Source organism: Micropterus salmoides, unplaced genomic scaffold, assembly GCF_014851395.1.
Source record: "Micropterus salmoides isolate LMB-PRFRI ecotype aquatic unplaced genomic scaffold, ASM1485139v1 Ms_hic_scaffold_2073, whole genome shotgun sequence".
NCBI lineage: Eukaryota > Metazoa > Chordata > Actinopteri > Centrarchiformes > Centrarchidae > Micropterus > Micropterus salmoides.
In genome coordinates, this window is record NW_024041233.1 from 14653 (window position 1) to 35638 (window position 20986).

The 20986-nt window shown below is 42.0% G+C and overlaps 1 pseudogene; it reads left to right on the forward strand.

Moving 5' to 3' along the window:
* The first annotated feature begins 2351 nt into the window (after positions 1-2351).
* Positions 2352-20971, forward strand: LOC119915337 (annotated as a pseudogene).
* Positions 20972-20986: the final 15 nt, after the last annotated feature.

The window sequence follows — 20986 nt, forward strand, 5'->3', positions numbered from 1 at the left end:
GACGCACAAAAAAGCCTCTTGGAGCGATGCCCTAAAATCAACAGGAAGTCGGCCATTTTGAATTTTACGTCAAATTTTGGATGATTTACACACTTCGTACTTTAACGAACTCCTCCTAGGGATTTAGTCCGACCGACTTCAAATTTGTGCTGTGCCTTCTAAAGGCATTGAAGATGAAAAGTTGTGCTATTTGCGAGTTTTCGTCAATGGGTGTGTCCGTGGCGTGGCGTCAGAGATCAAGTCTTCGCCATGACACAGGAAGTTGTTGTAACTTCAGTGTACATGCTCACATCTGAACCAAACTTTACGTGCTTGATAACTCTCCCACCCCGCTATGGAGGACCGATCCTGACACAGTCAGAAATAAATACAGAAATAAATAAATGCTCAATAAATAAATAAGCATCCAATTAAATACACAAAAAAATTAAGTAAATAAATAAATGTAGGTAGTAATTAAATTATACAAGGAGACATAAATGTATATATTTTAATTAGTGCCTTTACTTATTCACCTTTGTTATAATTATCTTATTTGTTTATTCAACTTTATTTATTACTAATTTTTTTAATGTATTTATTTATGTGTGTGTTTTAATATTTTTGTCTGTTTTATTCTTCCTTTGTATTTATTTACCTTATTTATTTTCACCCATGGTATTTATTTCTGCCTGTCTTAAATTTTTGTATGCATTTCTGCCTCACTATGCAAATGAGGAGGGGCTGTGTCTCAAGGGGTCATCTTCTCTGCTATTGGTGGACCAGTCAGACAGGAGAGCTCCTACTCTGCCTGCAGACATCAACGATCTTGCCCCTCACACAGTCAGATGGCTTCCTTCAGTGCGCTGAGGTGTTTAACAACTCTGAAGACAATACTACCAGCAATGTCTTCCTTCTCTTTTCACGTAGAAGCACCGACAGACAGTGCTTTCAGTTTGCTGCATGCATGGACACAGACCTGCGGTATAGGGAGAAGCACACGGTCAGCTGGCTGCAGCTAAATCTGGAGTGCACTCGTATTCAATTCTGTATGGTAAATTCAGTTTTAACGGAGCAGAGCGAGCTGACAGGCAGAGTTAGAGACTTTTTCTGTCTGTTTCTCTCTTTACAAAGACGCATGTTGCAGTCAGAGTCTTCTCTGAGATGCGAGCACGACATACAACACAATTTATCAAATTACACAACGGATATACAGTATGAAATAAGATTGATTGGATTATACTCACAGGAAGTATAAAACCTCTTACATGGGTCTATTAAAAGTAAAGTAACACAAAAATGTCAGGGAAATTACTTTACTTAGATTTAAGTACTGCAGTTGTACATTTGAAATACCTTCCTACCTTTCTGATAGGAAGCCTTCTTGAGGTGGTATAAAACATTTCTTCTTATATTCTGATTTGAGTTGTGGACAACTATGACCACATGAATTAAAAAAATTAAACATTTCACTGCCCAAGTCAGCTATAACACAAGTCTTGTTCATCAGACTACATGCTGTACAGTATTTGTGGACAGATTTTGTCCCAGGATTTCTTATGCATTTCTTCTTCTTCGTTGCATGATTTAGAATAATAAGGTGAGAAATGGGTCTATTCTGAGTTCATCCTGCACTGCAGCAGCTAATAAAGTCCATTTCATCCCAAAAACGCTTTTCTTTTAGGCAGGCTGGAGCAGAAAACAACTCACCTTTCTCAAGTTGTACAGTAATGTCACATGTGTATGAAGGTGGATCAAACAAGCTAATCTTAAATGTCAAAGTAGAGAGGAGCCTAGTAGGCCTATTTATTTTCATTCATTACACAATATGAATAAGCTATGCAGACAGTTGTAAAGAAAGAACATCTTTTTCTTCTGTTCTCTACTTGTTATAGTTACACAGTATTAGGGGTGTGGGCTGTATTAAAAGTATCCACTGTTCTCCCATGCTCTAACACACAGTAACGATGAAATGTGTGCTGTTCTCACATTCTTCCTCTGTATGTACACATAAACAACAAGGCAAGGAATTTATTTTATTGTTTGTGTACATTATTGTTCAGTGTACATGGTCACATCTGAAACAAACTTTACGTGCTTGATAACTCTCCCACCCCGCAGACATCTACACGCCAATACCGATTTATATTCATAGCGGCAAGTGCTATGTAGCTCCACATAGGGGACACAGGAACTGACATATAGCACATTCATGCGGTGTCGGAACCGCGTAGGAAATTCACAGCCGCACCGGCAGAGCTCCAGAATGTGCAACTCGGCCGGCTCACGCGCGGACGCGCTTACAAGTGCGAGGGCCCGCCCAACGCTGCTTGCAGCTTTAATTGTATTTTATTTTTTTGGGGGGGGGGGGGCTGACAGTGGTTGCATGCTCTGCCCAGTCAGATTTTTTGCAACTGGGACTGGTGGGAGGACGTCGGCACTGACTGCAGCACATTGCGATGCAGAGAGCGAGATTAAACATGCGATGCCTGTATGAGATGCACGCCTGAAGCCCGCAGCAGCAGCAGCAGCAGCCTCCAGTGCGGACAGAGTGCAGGGAGGTGCTGGTGGAGTTTATGCGCACACCTCTGGAAGCTGCTACCAAAGAGGGCCGAAGTGTCTCTGCAGCGCCGCAGCTTTTCAGAGGGATACCGTCTCGATACGTGACTCCAAGCCCAAAGCTGCCCTGGCTCGGGATCTGAGAGGGAGAGAGGGAGGGGGGGGCCCTAGCGCGGCACCCCGCCCGCCTCTCCTCATTTGGACTGCAGGGATAACGACCTAAACCGTGATATCCCCGTGCAGAGACCACTGAGTAAGTGCTGGTGCCAACGCTGCCATCGCCCGTACACCGTTTTCTTCCATCCTGCACCCCCTGCGCCAAAGGTAAGCTCTGCCACCAGGGCGCCGTCAGGAATGAAGGTACCGCGTAGGTGTTCATGGCTTCCCGAAGTGATGGGGATAATGATGATGACGGTGATGCTCAAAGCAGCCCAATCTGTCATTAAACAACCGCAGCGCAGTCTCATGCGTGTCGCGTTACCTGCTTTTGTTGTGGTTCTGTACTGAAGGGAATAATTGATCGATTTTGGTTTCACGAATGCGTCTTGTGAAAGAGATGCATAAAAAAGAAAATGACGTAGGGAATTCCCACAGTAATCCAATAGCGAGCGATGACACCTGCACATTCCGCCAGTGCGGCCCCTACATGGCCTGCTCAGTCATGTGCGCAAAGCGACCGTGCGCGGCTTCGGCAGCGCAAAGATTGATTTGAAATGATTAAAGTTGGAGACAAACTGTTATGTAAGGTGATTTTGCTGACGCGCTTTTGCCATAAGCGGGGGTTACCTTCTGGTCTCTTTTGCTCTGAGATGCCTTAGTCTAGAAAGTGGCCTGTGTTTATATTCATATAGAACTAATATCACTTAGCGACTTGTAAATAACCCCACCGGCATTTATATATAATAAGAAAATGTGGTGTGGTGGTCATAAGTGAGATTGAGTGCTATAGGCTAATCCTATCATATGGGCCTGCAGTGTCTTTTCTAAATCGCCCTTTGAGATCTCCCAGTGCATAAATTGCTTATATTTTCCTAATGTGATCTGCTTTTTTGGTTGAAAAGTGCCAACATGCACAGCTTTCTAAACAAAATATGAAACATTAAGCAAATATGTTACCTGAGATGGCCTGGTACAAGCAGAAATACAGTTTTGTTAGATTTTCGCTGCAGCAGATCATCACAAAAATCCAAATTTCCTCACTTGACAGAATTGACAGAAAGGGGAGAACAGAACCTATAATGTCAGCTGCAGATTTGTCTGATAACTGCTGAGTATGTGTGTACATGTGAAGTTTTTAAGTAGATGTCATGAAGTCCTGTGCACGTTTCACATTTTTTCGTTTAGCTGACGCTTTTATCCAAAGCGACTTACAATTGCTATTCATGTCAGAGGTCACACTCCTCTGCAGCATCTAGGGGTTAAGTGTCTTGCTCAGGGACACAACAGTGGATGGGTCACAGTGGGAATCAAACCCAAGTTAAGAATATGTAGCCATCCTCTTTGACCCCAACCTTTAATATATTAAAAACACTGTAAACATGCAGAAAAAGTACACCTGAACCTGAACACACCTTCTATTACACACACGTTTGACGTGTTGTGGAAACCCCTGCAGACTGGTCCACCCACACAGGTGTTTTCACTCATGTTACCTGATTCGACCTCTTCTTGAGGATGTGTGTATGTGTTCAAACTGCTCTTGATTGACATCTTCTTGACTCCCTCGCTAGTTTTCTTACTCCTGTTAGAGCAGAACATCGTACATTGTTAATGAATTCGTATTAGTGCATAGAGTTTTGCGACTACTTAATCTTTTACACTGCATTTTATTACGTTTTACACTGCATTTTATTTAGTTTATTAGGTGCCTGCATGGCTGCTTGTGGATAGACTACATGCAACTGCTGTTAAAAATATTGGCTTCCTTTTGTTACATGAAAAATGGCTTTAGGGCTATACAATAAAACTATAACAATAATTATCGTGATATCATTTTTTTCAATATAAAATAACAAACGAATTAGGACTTTTTTTATTAAAATTTTTATTTTGTTGAGGAAAAAGGCTTTTACTTAACTTTACTCATGCATATTTGTTGACAAAGCTTTTATCATAATTGTTTTGAATGTTCTACATCTGATTTGTGAAGGGATCCACTGTTTAGCATCAAGAGTTGACCCTAAAGAGGTTTAAACCACAATTTAACATCAGTTTTTTTCAACATTCACTCAGTAGCAAAAATCAGCCTTTAAACTCGAAAGAAATAACGATTTGATACTTATCGTGATATTTATCGATATCAAAAGATACAAAACTTTTTATCGTGATAACATTTTTGGCCATATCGTCCAGCCCTAATTTCCCTAGAAAGGTATTTGGCTGTCAGAACTGAAACAAAGGTATTGTATTGGCACCACAAAACATTTCAAACAACACCCAGCCCTCGATGCACCCTTAATTGTTCAGCATTCATTGTGTTGTTTAGAGAGAGTTGTGGAGTGTGAGTTAAGACACTGCTTGCGTTTTGGATGTTGGTGTAGTGGAAGTGATGTGATAAGAAAGAGATTAATTATCAAATTAAAAACACATCCTTATTGAGTCGTAAGGCTTCACTGACTTGACAGGCTGTAAAGCCTTTGGAAGAAACTGAGTTAGCCAATGAGTCAGGACTTAAAATGGAAGCGCGACATAGAGGTTGTGTCACCTTGCAGTGATGTCGCTGTCTGCTTCATGTATAGGTCAATACTAATCCATCATTAACCCATTTTCCAAGCCATTTTGTTTCTATTTAAGTAGTTTTAAGGTTGATCTTACTCCACGCTGTCTGACAGTAATATATACAGTAATGTGTGTTTGAGCTCTTCATTGAAGCGGTAGGATGTTTACAATGAGTGAAATACTCACCACTTTTTTATGACTGCACCATTCCATCAAATAGAAATATTCTAGATATTTTGTGCATGATTTGATATACATTTCCCCAAAATACAGCCTGTGATACTTTGTACATTTGATTTTTATGATATAAAATTTAAAAGTGGGTTTGTGCAATTTGCACGTGCTGTACAACCTGAATTTGTATAGACTGTCCCCACAGTCATTGCTCTAGATATGGTTCTTAAATATAGGTTGAAGAAAAGAGACAGTAGTCTGCTCAAATGCCTCAGATCTGTCTTTATACTTTGTATATGTCTGTATACAGTTTTTTCTGCCTTTTACAAATCCATACGTAACTACAAAGGTCAGCATTCTAAATTTGGAGAGCGCAATATCAATAAGTCTTCCAGCGTAAATGCCATTTCTGTCGTAGAGGGATACCTCCCGAGGAGTGACTCATCCCAGATATGTTCTCCCAGGGCGATGTGTTTAGAGAAACAACCTGAGCGGGACAGGGCTGCACTTTTTCTGGGAAGTGGGAACACTCTGGCATCGACCCTGTGGCCTGTGTTCTTTCAGGCTTATAAAGCTGCACCTCCTGTGAGGCCTCAGTGCAAGGAGCGGTAGTCAGGTGGACCGCTCAGTCTTCATCCACCTTTAAGTTCATGTTGAAAGCTCAGCGAGGACATAGTTTGTGAAGAGAATGTATTTTCATCTTCTGAGTCAGAAATGCTGTTTGCATAAGCATGGACAAGAATGTGTGTGTGGTGTTTTCGAGCAGCATTGTGTAATGCTTTGTCGTGCTGGTTGTGTGTTTTGTTCTTAACTTTCTGTCTCGGTGAGGTGCAATAAGACCTCAGTGTGTGTGTGTGTGTGTGTGTGTGTGTGTGTGTGTGTGTGTGTGTGTGTGTGTGTGTGTGTGTGCCAGCTCCCCAAGGTGCCCGTTCTGTCAGGCTGTAAAGTGCAGCAGTCACCTCCACAGGGGCACAGAGGGGTCCCTCTGCTAACACCCACACACACACACACAGGAACAGAGAAAAGCAAGTTACTAACATCACAGCACCTACAGCACACAACACATATCCAGTTGGCAAAAACACACAGGTTGAAACTGATTATTTTCATTACTGATTTGTCTCTGTTTGTTATTTTCTTTCATTGTTTCCAAGAAATGCCAGAAATTAGTTAAATATGCCCATCACAATTCCTTAAGGTGATATGTGTGTAAACAAGTAGTCTGTTCTGTCTGTTATTTTATTTTACAGATGCTGTTGTGGTTTGGCTCAGGAGGTAGAGTGGGTTGCCCGTTAATGGGAAGGTTGGTGGTTCAATCCCGGCTCCTCCAGACTGCATGTCAAAGTGTCCTTGGGCAAGATACTGAACCCCGAATTGCCTCTGGCGGCTGTTCCGCCAGTGTATGAATGTGTGTATGTGGTTTGGACATGGTTTAATTTGAAAAAATCACATTTGTTTTTCATACTGCACATTGCTGCAGCTTTTCACCCTGTGTGTTGAACACTCTATTTGATCTTGTATTTGAGGGGGGTGCAACACTAGCCGCTAGGCCAGATTTAGAAGTAAAAGACACATTGAAACACAAACATGCACTTGCAGTAGTATAGTATAGTAGTAGTATACCTTGAAATCATCTTCCTGTTCTAGGAATGTTCTCTGAAGAAATGCTTTTTGACAAAATGTAAGAAAACAACAATCCAGCACATTCTGACTTGCTCCATCAGATCCTCTGCAGTAGATGTGTTTCTTTTATGTATTCAAAGCACAGTGGTGCAGAGTACAGAGTATTTGGTGCCTAATAACAGAACAGTACTCAAATGACTGTCTTTGCAAGACAGGTGTCAAATTCAACATCATCCCAGAGAATGGTTAGAATTAGAAGCACAATTTCCTTTTTGGGTAATCATATAACCCCTTGTTTATCTGTCCCTTTCCTGAGAATCAATCACTAATCCCACTTCAGGTCAAAGCTGTGCAGATCAGTGGATTATAATGGGAAATGGCTTTTAGAAGAAAAGGCAGTGGAGTGAGTCCAGATTGTTCAATGCCCTCTCCTAAGGTCAAGTTCTGGTCTGTGCTGCTTGTAGACTCCTCTTCCCCCCTGTTTTGAGTGGGACGACTGCAGCCTCTGCATCTCCCACTCCACATCAGGTTTCGACAGTGCCTGGCACTTACATAACTCAGCAGTTACATATACACTTATTTTTGCTTCTTCTTCAACTGAGTAAGCTTCGGCTTGTTGATGGAAACGGCCCCTCCCTGCTGCTGCTACGTGACTGTGTGTAAGACCTTGCGCACACATGAGCAGGATTTACGTATTCCTGCATCTGTGATGAAGGTTTTATTCTGTCATAAATCCCTATATGCGGTATGTGCGTGCGCGTGTGTGTGTGTGTGTGTGTGTGATGGAGCTGCTCTGGTAATCTTGTCGAATCAGGGGCGTCCAGGCTTTCCCCATGTCAAATGTAGCAGATCTTATTTCAATGTAAGACCTTGGCTATCAGGAAAAACACAGCCAATCCACATACATCAGAGCAGGGGCCAGTCCATCATTTCTGTTCAGTCAGTTCAAAATGCAAAGTGAATTGATTCAGAAGCTCAGGAGCAGTATATACAATAGATTAGACAATATTTCATGCAGAATTTCCACAGTCATACTCACGCAATTTACCTTTTGGCTCTGTTCATGGAAAATTATTACAAATCTGACTGTAAAGAAAGGAAGTGCAGAGCTAAGGATTGAAAATGGATGATATAACTGACTAGAGGAGACATCCACCTCAGCAGTTGCTTGTGGTTTTAACCTTTCATGAGCCTCAGTTTTGCTCTTTTTGTTACTTTGATAGATGAGGCAGGGAACGTTGTTAGTGGATGCAGTGGAGGGAACCATTCTGACAAAGTGAAGAACAGAAATAACTATTAAAAACAAAGTAAACATTAAAGTAGGGGTTTTAAAACTGAAGTGAGTCTGTCAAAAATGGCTCTCAGTCAAATCTCAACACACAGACATTACACACATATTTTTAGATTTAGTGCGACTTACCCTCTACATTATATCGCTAATGTTAATCTTGAATAAAAATTCATAAATGAGTTTAGAAATCACAGAAGAATGACGTTCGACTGCCGAACTTGCCTGCGAATCATCATGTTTTTAAGTTATCTTCAGTAGTAATAGCTGTCTGTACATCTATGGGAACACTTCAAACAGGAACTGCTAATAGCTAATTTGGGATATTTTTAATGGTACCAAGTTGAAGAAAAGTTCCTGCGCTCAGCCACAGTTCTTTTAACATCGCAGACTTTGTATTAAACAAAAGAGGAATACAGTTGTAGAGCTTGAGAGTTAGTTAATGTGAGATATTTTTTTTACCTTTGGACAGAATCAGGCAGGTTTTCCCCTATTTTCTCTTTATGCTGCAAAGCTAACTGGCTGCCGGGGTTGGCTTCATTGCTACCACATTGATATAAGAAACGTAATGATCTTGTCATCTAGGCAAAACTCTCAGCAATAAAGCGTATTTCCCAAAATGTAGAACTTTCCTTTAATATGCAAATATAAGTGGGGGCGTAAACTGACAGTTCTGTTCAGTCATTTGAACTGGAGTGATGTTGAGCTTTTGGGTTTTCAGGTTTACTTATTTGAAGGTTATTAACTTTACAATCCAAAGGTTTTTACTAAATACATGATGCATACAGTGCAGACCTCACACTGAGGCCTGCAGAGGAAGCATCGCTGAACGGCTCAGCTTCTGAGACGTCTGTGCACTTAAAATGCCAAAGTTATCAGGGCTTAGCTCAGACTGCAGCCCACATGGTTTTCCAGTGACTGCACCAGGCACATATTAGCTGAATATTACCAAACCTATTCTCTGTTGGGGAAAAAAACCTCTGCTTTTCAGCCCGTCTAAAACCAGCTGCCTTTGGCTAGATTCTGAAGTCACATGCCATCCTTCCTTTAAAAACAAAATGGCTCTGGTTGAGACTCTGACAGCACTCCCCAGACAGTCTCCAAACTGGCATTTGCTGATTAAAGAGCTTCCTGGGAGGCATATACAGCTGCCTGTCTCCCTTCCCTCTTCTAACTAAGGCAGTCTGTTTGTACCACCAAGAAGACTTTAAGTGTTTAGTGAGCAATAAACTAATAAAAACATAATTCAAATGAAATAATAAAAGTAATCGTGCACATGTCAAAGCCCTCCTCACATCCATTTCCTCTTTCATTAGAAGGGTTGTCCGAGAAGAAAGGATGGAGTGAAATGGTTGTGCTGGGTTATTTGTGTTGGTTCTTTGACAGAAAACAACCCTCCTGGTGACTAATGATTGTTCAGTCATTTGTTGATTGCAACACACAACATGCAATCATTGTTTTTGTTGTGTGGGAGCAATGTTGTTTCTTACTGTTTTCTCTCTGTTTCCTCTTTCCCCATCTTTAGATTCCCATTGCCTTTGGATAACTTGAAATAAGAGGGGCGAACACGGCGACTGTTGTAGGATAGTTCTACTTCGACAGGCCTGTTATGATGCAAGGACCAAAAGTTTCGATGATGTGAGCTTCTGTGGAGAGGGAATCACGCCATTTCTAAGGCTCCCACATGTTTCCAGTTGCGACAAACCAACTCTCGCTGTTCAAACATGAGGATTTAAGTTGAGTCAACAGGGAAAATGCATCAAATTTGCCATCACTTTGACGACCAGCCCAACTGATAAGAAGCTCCTTCTCATCATCTCCTCGTTGTTTCTTTACCGATCGTACAACATGCGTCCTTCCCTCGCCACGGCAGTCCTACCTCCCAGGACCCGTTCCCACAATCCACCCAACCTCGCAGTGGGGGGCCGTGAACACTTGTCGGCTCCACGCAGGCGCAGCCCCCACCTCCGGCACACACTCAGCCCGGAGAATCTGCGAACCCTGGCGGAGAGAGGCGGGGCTGCCGTGGATACCGTCTCTGTTGTCAGCAGTCCTATCGGGCTTCCGCGGGCTAACAGTGACACAGATCTGGTGACCTCTCAGAGCCGGTCCTCACTAACGGCGTCCACTTTGGAGTACACGCTGAACCGTGGCCAGAACCTCGTCATCTCTTGGGATATCAAGGAGGAAGTGGATGCTACCGACTGGATTGGGCTGTACCACATTGGTGAGATGATGATTTGTACATATGTAGTTGCTAGTAGAGCTGCTTTTTGGTCAACTAGGATATGTTGAGGTCAGATCTCAAGTTAGTGAGAGACAAGTCTGAGGTCAAGATGAAATTCTTTAGGTCTGAATGATGACCAATAAAGCAATGACAAAGCATCCTAATAATAAAATGACAAAGCATCCTAATAATAAATATGCAAGGTATGCAGATATGAAAGGCCTGCTTGTTGCTGTCTTATTCATTTTTTTATGTTCTGGGATTATTGTAGGTTAGATCTGGCTGGAACAGCAGTTTTGCAGGTTAATTGCATGTCGCACTGTGCGAGATGAACCTAATAACTTCTTATCGCGTAACATTTTGGGGTATGTCAGATTGTGTGATAAATTCCTAGTGAATTGCAGCATTATGAATATGCAATCAGAAACATGTTATTAACTATTAACTAGAAAACTTGCAGGCATCCAGGACCTGAGCTGACTTGACCCTACCTGTTCTTAAAGCCTTTCAGCTGATCCAGGTGTTTTATTATTGGGAGCTGAGAATAGCCAGGTAGAGTCTTATGCAGGAGCTTCAAACTCCAAGTCAATACTGCAAAAGGAGCTGCTGAGACTTTACACAGGCCTGGAGGCTGACTCAACATGTAACAGCTCTGCCTCAGTATACAATAACATACACACCATCACAAAGCATGCACGTCTCTGGGGCAAATGGGGTGGTCTTCAATAATGTTTGCTAATCCTGCTTAGAGACAGGAATTTGACAGGGGGGGACAATACATTGACCTGTTTGCTGAAGAGGCTATCAGGCTCAAACTGTCAGGCAGATCTGTCCATCGTGGTGAAATGTAATACAGGAGCAATAGTGTATAACCAGCACATTCCTTATTAAGAATCTATGAATTCTATGCTGGTTTGCTCACATAATAAAGAGCTGATTAGATGTACAGTACAGGTATGACCCAAAACTGGATTCGTAGGTATTTGTGTTATTACAAATGTCAGTGAGATTTTGAATTAGCTTTTCTTACTTCTGAAACAGAAAAGAGATTTTTTTTTCTGTTTTATTTCAGCTCTCTATAGGGCCATTGCAGGCCATGCAGCCTGTGAGCTGTTCAGCATGATGTGTTGTGTTAGTAATGGATAATGGATTTCTAAAAACAATGGGTGTCTTTGACTTCTAAGAGGTCAGACAAACCTGCAGTACAACAGATGGCAGTATATTCTGGATACCGTGCAATTTTTTGATAAAAAAAATAAAAATAGAATGTAGTTCATGATGGCTTTAACTTGTTTACCAAATGATTAGTTACAGTTCTGATGACCTCCAGGACTTAACCTTTCTGGATGAGTTGATTAAATTTCCTGAACGTTTCCCTTGTAGGTAAGAATGCTGTATGGGAGAAAGAGATAGTGTAAACTGCTGGTGCCGGGCGGGGCGTCAGGTCACTTCATATCGATCATAAGGCCGCCAGGACTTCATTACCTGCTGAAGGGTCTTATACCCCAGAGGGGCTACCACTTTCATCGACTAAGCAGACATTCAATGAGAAGCAACTTGCCTTCCCCTCCTCCACTCCCCTTCAAACATACACACACAGATACTGTACACACTCCTCCCCCAACTCTCTCCACCAGTCAGCGTGTGGTGCTTCATTAATCTGTGTGCGAAAGTGCTACGTACAGCGGAATTCCCCCTCCCTGTTTTTAACTCAGAGGAAGTTTGGTGTTTGTCCTTCTGGATAGAGGTTGTAGGGAGGCTATTTTGGGAATGAATTTCACTGATTAAAGGCAAACGTGTGTTTTGGAAGACAAAGTCTGCAGACTAAACATATTAAAAGACTGAACAGATGCAGCTTTGTTGCAGTTTTTCATAGCAAGAGCAGGATCCAGAGCTTAAACACTGTCATCTGTTGTTTAATGTAACATTCTTTGGTTTCAAATCGGGAAATGTTAACACAGCAAGAGCGTGATTTGTCTAACTCCAGAACTTACACACACTCCAACATCTAACTGACATCTAACCCTCTTCTCCAGATGAAACCAATCCGTCCAATGTGTGGGACTGTAAGAACCGAGGGGTGAATGGCACCCAGAAGGGTCAGATTGTTTGGAGACTGGAGCCTGGGCCCTACTTTATGGAGCGTAAGTTACCATGGGAATATTTCATTTCATTAAAACATAAAAAGCCTTAAATCAATGCAGTATATTTATGATATATTTCGAATTAAGACCATATTATGTATTCAAAACACAGTACAGTTGGACTTCTCTACAGTTTACAGTTCAACTTCGGTTTTGTGGCCAACAATAGGCAGATAATGTTTGCACTGCTTCCACATTCCATAATTGCTTCCTCTGCAGCTGAGACCAAGATCTGTTTCAAGTACTACCATGGAGTGAGCGGCGCCCTGAGAGCCACGACCCCCTGTATCACCGTGAAGAATCCAGCAGTCCTGGTCTGTGTGTGTGTGTGTGTGAGTGAGATATAGACATTCAGAGTCTCAGGCGTAGCTCTGTCATTATGGTGAAAATTAGGTGTTAGGGTGAAGATAAAGAATAGTATTGTTGTAGTTGTCTTTAGTTACATTAAACAGTTGCTGTTCAGCACCTGACTCAAAGTTGTGTTTTCGAATGCACCAACAAGTAAACCCGAATTACCCCATTCTAGTTTCTGCGAATTTGTTTTTTGAACTGAAATGAGTATAAAACCAGTGACTGCCTGTTATGTTAGAAATCTATCTGAAAATGTATAGTACTCTTCAAAAACTCTTTGTCTTTAAATAATTTTGCCTCACCGTGGTTCAAGCTGGCAGGTCCGTCATTGCTTATATCATGTTTCATCCCATCCACTTAATTGGCGGGCAAATAGTCAGTACATTTTATGTTACTGTATTAGCATTTAGATTTATGTGACTTTAGTAGGACGAGCACAGGTCTGTCATAGGTCTGTGGTATATGGAGTGTAACCTTGTCGGTTCTCTCTCTCAGGTGGAGGGGCTGGCAGAGCAGGTGGGCATTGAACATCCACGAAAACTGATAAGCTTTACTTTGACAGGTGAGTTGAGAGGTTGACGTGTTGGAAGACATTAACAATAACAAGTCAAAGAAAAAGTGAGGTGATTAAATTAAAGTTAATTTAAACACAGACATTTGTATTTTAGCTGAGTGATGCTCTCTTCTCATGTTTGTCTTACAGTCCTGTGGGATAAACTAGAGTAAACTAAAGCTGTTTTCTACGGAGCCCCTGAAGTCCCATAAGATGATTTTTTTTTTATCTTGTGCACACAAGTTATTATCTTGTGGGAAGAAGATAATAACTTGTGGGAACAAGTTATTATCTTGTGTGCACAATGTAATTATCAACTTGTTTGCACAAGATGATTATCAGCTTCTGAGCACAAGATAATTATCTTGTGGGAACAAGTTATTATTTTGTGGGAACAAGATAATAACTTGTGCGCTCCAGATAATTGATATAATCTTATGGGACTTCAGGGGCTCCGTAGTGTTCAGGTAACATGGTAGTCTTGGAATTTAAAGAGGTGCTTTCCTGACAGAAAAAATGAATGTTGTCAGTTTTCTACATATGTCAGTATGTATCAGGATTTTTTAAAATAAGTTTACAGTAAAAGACCGGTATGTACGTGTACAGCTTGTTTTAATTATGCATTGCATCAGGAATGGCTTTTAGCTGTTTTGCCCTGCTGCAACCCAAGTTACCCTTTTTCCAGATGAAAATATAATAAACCAGGAAGAGGTTTATGCACTGGGAGTGCTCTGGTGCAGTTAGGGATAGTTTTGGGAGTTATTGGCCAATGTGATGGGTGATCCCCGATTTTGTGTTAATAGACTCGGGTTGCGTTAGGTTGGGGATAGGGAAATAAAATGGCATGACATGACAATAGAGATCTTCTCAACCACAGTGGTTTCTTCTGTTTGTCATTATCCATCCAGCTGTTTCGTACTAAATAGCAACTTGAAAATGGTTTAGCATGGCTCTAGAGATGGCAATGTCAGTCTGTCATCTGGTCCACCATGGTGGTCCAGACTGAGAGATTGCAACAAAGTTGGGTTAAAATATTTATGGTTCCCAGAGGATGTGCAGATGATGAGAATGAAATGTCTCAATAAATATTGGATGGACGGCCAGGAAATTTGGCAAAGACATCAGTGATCCCTACCTGATGAATTGTAATGACATTACAATTAACATTTACATCCAAGCATTGCTGAAACTAAGTGCAGCCAGACAGAGTTGCCAGCACGTCTGTAGACTTTAAATCTTGTTCGCAGAGAAAAGAGCATTAGTCTTTTAGTTCTCCTAGTATTTAACCCTCTCTTCTTCACACGCTTTGTTGCAGATCTACGCGCCACTGGCCTGAAGAAGGGCATGTTTTTCAATCCGGACCCGTACCTGAAGATGTCCATCCACCCGGGGAAGAGAAGCGTCTTCCCCATTTTCAGCCACCACGGACAAGAACGCCGATCAGCCATCATCGCTAACACCACCAACCCCGTCTGGCACGGAGAGGTGACGTTTAGGCTTTTATACACTACACTACAATACTTCACTGAGCATCAGCACTCGGAGGACATATCCACACACGTTCTCCTTCAAACAATGTATTGTCAGTACACAACTGAGAATGTAATGACTGCATGTTTTTCCTCTCTGCAGAAATACACGTTTGTAGCTCTAATGACAGACATCCTGTACATCGAAGTAAAGGACAAGTTTGCGAAAAGTCGACCGATCATCAAACGCTTCCTTGGTCAGCTCACTATCCCTGTGCAGAGGCTTATTGAAAAAATACCCGGGTAGGTGGAAAACATACAGACACTCACAGAATTACACACAGACATATACCTGTATGTAACACCAGACAGCTACAGCTTCAGTTTAGTCAGAAGGATATATTTTATTTCCCGCTTAATTACTCATATTTGATGCGGGCACCGTCACAGATATCATGGTGTTAGGATCTGTTTTTCTCTTTGTTTGGCTGTCCAGAGTCCAGCCTGTGAGTTTCTCCCTGTGTCGGCGCCTACCCACTGAACATGTAAGCGGCCAGTTGCAGTTTAAAGTGGAGCTCACCTCGACTGGGCCTGATGGTAAATCTGCCTTTAAATTGTATTTTGACACTATGTATTTTCTCTAAATTTGTCTTTCTAAACATGGAAATTCAACCCGTTCTGCCTGCTGTAGGGGCCTCTCCCGAGTCTATCATTGGCATGTCATCATTGAATGGAGCTCCAGGACTCCATCCGATGATGAGGACCTGCCCCATCATCTTCCGGGAGTGATCTCGGCAGGCCCTTCTCCTACCGGCTCCCAGGGCTCCCAAAACATGTGGGAAGGTGGGGCCACAGCCTTCCCAGAAAAGGAGCTGCCTGTTGTTGGAGCCCAGGGTAGATTTGTGGAGCCCGAAAGCTTGTCAAGCCATGAAATGCTCCAGAGGTCACTCATTGAAGGCCTGGATGCTATTGAGGCCCCCAAAGGCCCTGGTGAAAGACCCCTGGGTGCGGCCTCACCTAAACTGCGTTCTAGCTTCCCCACACACACAAGGCTCAGTGCCATGTTGCACATTGATTCAGACGAGGACGAGGAGAGATCCGGGGCCAATGACATCACTCCGGTGCCGCTGTCACCGCTGCTGATGAATGGAGAACCTCCAGATGTCAGCTGCCCCGATGAAGACGACCCTTTTCCTGAGCTCCAGCAGGAGCCTGAGCAGCTGGAGCCCTCTGTGGCGGAGGAGTCGCCCGAGGGTGCAGGTGGTGCGACAGACGATGTGCCCCCTGATGCAGAGATGGCCCTAGAAATGGGGGCAAGTCTGGACATGGAGGATGTTTTGGAGCCAGACGTCTTCTCTGAAGTGGAGGAGGCTCCTTTCACAGAGGCTGTGTCCCATAACACTATGCCAGAGGGTGAAGTGCATGAGGAAGAAAGGGGCCTAGGTGAGGACCCCTCCTCAGAGATTGACACCTGCTCCATGGCAACAGCCCCACAGACAGTATTCTCGTCATCAGAGAGCTGTCCAATAACGTTGACTACTGCTGTGGTGAGTTCATTATCTTTTTATGGTCACAACCCAAGATTCAACTTTCTGTATATGTATTACTACAAACCACAATGGTCCCTATTAGAGCTGCAACTAAGGATTGTTTTTCTGATTAATCGATAATAATGATTTACAATGATTAAAAAACAGAGAAAAGTAGCCAACTATCACATTTGAGAATGCTTATGCTTGATAAGTGACTTAAATGATCAATTATCAAATAGTTGTTGATTAATTTTCCGGCATTTTACTAGTCACTAAACTGAATTGTTCAGCGCTATTGTCTGTATTGTAGTGTTAATTGCGAATAGGTATATTTCACACACAGATTACATATAAATGGATATTTTAACATGTTTTTTTAGGAAATTTAGCAAGTTGTGAAATAATCAGTGTTTGTTAAAGGTGCCCTGTAGACCATTTTTCACTTCTTAGTTAACTACTCTTAATTGATGCCATGACAGGTGACCAGGCTGATCAGCCTCACATATTTCTGTGCTGGTCAAATTTTCACAAATGCTAAATCGGAATTAGCAGGTCAGATCTTTAAAAAATTGTCTTGAAAATTCGAATTGGTCTCTAATAAATAGCACAGACCAACAAGGCAGTTGTGAGTTCATCACCGGCAACACTGCCAGCTGTTATGTTATGTTATGCTATCACAGATATATCGCTATTGGCATGTATGTTTTCTGATATGCACCAAATTGAAAAAAACACAACACAGAAAACGATGCTTGGGTGATTTAGAAAAGGTGTCATCACGTAGTTTGTTCAGCAGAGCGCACTTGACTTATTCTCTCAGTCAGCACTGTCTGCAGCATATTGCAGAGTGCATCACAGCTGAGCAGACAGTGGTGCAGAAATACATACTGGAAATATAATAAACAATGACCCCATCATTTCCCCTTCTCAATATAAGTAATATAACGTTAACCCTGTCCCTGACAACCGCCATGTCACTCATGATCTCACATCTGTTTGCTTAGTAAGCGAGGTAGCTAGCCCCCTATGATTTGTCAGTAGAGTCAGTAACGTAGCAGGTTGCAAGGTAAGCATCAGAGCATCTCTTCCCAGTCATTTTGCAGTTCAGTGGAGAACAGTACAGTGATGGACTGAGTCTGTTCAGTGAGTCTTTTACTCTCTGTGACAAGATTATCTTACTTGTTAATGTTATACATTAGCAGTGAAATATTGCTGACATTTTTTGATAAGCAAGTAAAAAGTGTTTCTGATTGGAGATCAATCCATTGGAACAAGGCGGTAACATGAGTCTCATAGCTAGCTTCATAGCTACACTAAACCATATCAGTAATCTGTGATTTTTTCCCCCTTTAAAATCAGTTTTGGTATCAACCTCAAAAATCCCTTATCTATTAAGCTCTAAAAAGTAAGCTAGTAAACCCCACAGTCCACTCTGCTGTGGCAGAGTGTCATTACTGTCCCCACAGTGCACACATAGGTTCTAGTCCTAACTGTTTTCATGCGACATTGCGCCATAATGCAACACCACCTTACTACATGTAACACCACCATTACACCTATAATATAGGGTGTTAAATGCATATTCTCAAGCGATCAGTTAGTTGGAGATAGTTTTGTGTGCTGTGAGTGGGAACCAGTTATCTGTTTCTACTTTTTGGACAACTGTTCGATGATTGTTTCCTTTTAGCTCATGCGCCTACGCACTGCATTTGCACAAACTTGATGAACATGTTTCTCAGCTTTTTTTTGTTGCCTTGGTGATGGAACCAAGGTGCCTCATGTTAGAGCTGCCATTTGGGTGGTGAATGTCTTGCATATTGTTATGGCAGAAAATTGTATCCTCTTACATTTAATCTTTTATGTATGTTCTTTTACTATTATTATTATTATGTATTGTGTTTTATCCTTAACCTTTCCTCTCCTATACTCCTTATGTTAGTCCGTCCACATTTACTAGGGTTTAGGTCAGAGCTGTGAGATTGTTTTGGTGTACTCCCCCTCTTGTTGTTCCTCTCCTCTCCTGGAATGTTCATTCAAGGCCGAGAGAGGATCTCTGTTCCCCAAAACATAGAAACCTAGACTGTAAATCATGATACATCCCTTTGTTTGGGGCCAGACGTTAGTGACTGTCTTAGGAGACAGAACCTCTGGTCCAGCTGATTTGTGTTGTAGTACTTCTCTGTTTATTCTCTTTTGTTAAATAAATTCTTCAAAGACAACGGTTTGTGGTAACTCAATTATTTGCTCAGCCCCTCACCAGGAATATAATTTCCACAACACATATCAATGTACTGTATATGTGATTTACCTACTTCACTATAAAGCCCTGTCAGTGAGGCTGATTTGATTTTTTATAGATCATTTTGTCCACTCTTTACACTAGTTTACAGTAGTTTTTTTTATTTTGTAGGAAGCAGAGGAGGGAGCAGAGACGGCCATAGATCCTGGGGGAGATGTGGTTTCCCGCACCCCACCGACAAATCAAGCTGTAGACGATGAAGGGGGTGGGCAAGCCGTTATTACTGAGGCAGAAGGAGGAGTTCCCCCAGCCGGCGTGCAAGAGGGGATCAGTGTGAGGAGGCTGAGCCTGCAGGCTGCGGGGGGCGTGGCTGAAGAACAGGAAGGGGAGGGGACAAAGCCACACAAGGAGGCTGATTCTGTTGATTCAGACCAAGTCACCACAGAAACAGATGGAGAGGAAGGTACCCAGCTTTAAACAAGTCAGCTTTCACTTTTGCAGAGTACATTTTTGAATTCCGAAGAAATGCATTTTTGAAATTACTCAGTTTGCGTTCTGGACGGATTTTACTGTTTATCATTGTCTCCATGTTAAGACAAATTCCTTCTGCCTGTTTTCTCTGATCAGGTACTCACGTCAATGGCCATCCTGTGCGTTCACTTCCTTCTGTGCGTCATGACATCCACAGATACCAACGTGTGGACGAACCTCTACCTCCCAGTGAGTGTGTGTCTGCATGCACCGTATTGTTTGTCTGTCGTATCTGTATGTCACCGCCTGTGTGTAGCAACGTGTCTTTGTGTTTATGCATCTGTGTTTGGTGTCCATGTCCTGCTGATTGATCCTGAGTAAAACTACAATTCTTGGACCACAAATTAATCCCAAATGACCCGAAGAATGACTATTGACCTTAACACAGCAAAGTCTCTCCCTATATTGAGAAATGGCTACAACAAAGATGTCGATAAAATTATCGGAAGTTTTGCATTTCTTGTTGCCACACTAGCTGGACTTTGGGGATGCCAATGTCAGTCAGTAGGTCGGTCCACTGACTCCACACTAAAATCTGATAATTGCTGAAAATGTTTCATTCGTGGAACCAAAGACCAAACTATACATTTTGGTGATCCCCATGACTTTTCATGTAGCGCCACCATTAAGTTGATGGGTTCGGTTTTGAATGAAATGAACGATCTGATGGATTGCATTGAAGTTTGGTACAGATGTAATACTTGGGATTATGACTTAATACCTGAAAAGGTAATGACATTCCCATCAGCCTCAGCTGTATTTTGTGTTTAGTGCTAATTAGCAAATGTTAGCATGCTAACACACTAAAACGATGAACATGGTAAACATTATACCTGCCAAACATCAGCATGTTAGCATTCTCATTTTGCCTCCCAGAGCATACTTTAGATTTATTTGTTGGTATCATCTGTCATTCATTTTTGGCTAGTATTTATTTTTCCATTATTCCCCTGAGGCATTCCACACCTACTGTATATCATTATTAATTGCCTCTCAGACTGGGAGGCCCGGATCGACAGCCACGGGAGGATCTTCTTTGTGGACCATGTGAACAGAACCACCACATGGCAGCGTCTACTGGACCTCCTGCCCCGCAGGGCCTGACCCGTTCCAACTCCATTCAGCAGATGGAGCAACTCAACCGCAGGTGGGCTTTGTAAAAAGAAATGTATTGCAATAACCATATTTTTTTCTCTTAGTAAATACCATTATTATTTATTATTTATAAGGTATAGGTATTTATTCAATATCTCACTAAACCAAGAGTTACTATCATCAGTTATTAGTAGTTCTTTTATCTTCAGGTTTTTGAACTAATGTAACTTTGAATAAATAAAGGAATACAAAGACTTTCAGCAGAGAAATATAGGCAAATTTCATATTCACCTCTCTTAATTTCTATTCAAGAGACTACATCTTTGCTAAAATAGTAGAAAACTATACTTTTACTACAGTAACTTTATCATTACTCTCAAACACAGGTATCAAAGCATCAGGAGACCATAACCACACTGATCGGTCAGAGGAAGCCTCTGTTGACCTGCTTCCTGAACCAGAAAGTGACCTGATGCCACAACATTTCTGGTTAGTTTCAATAGA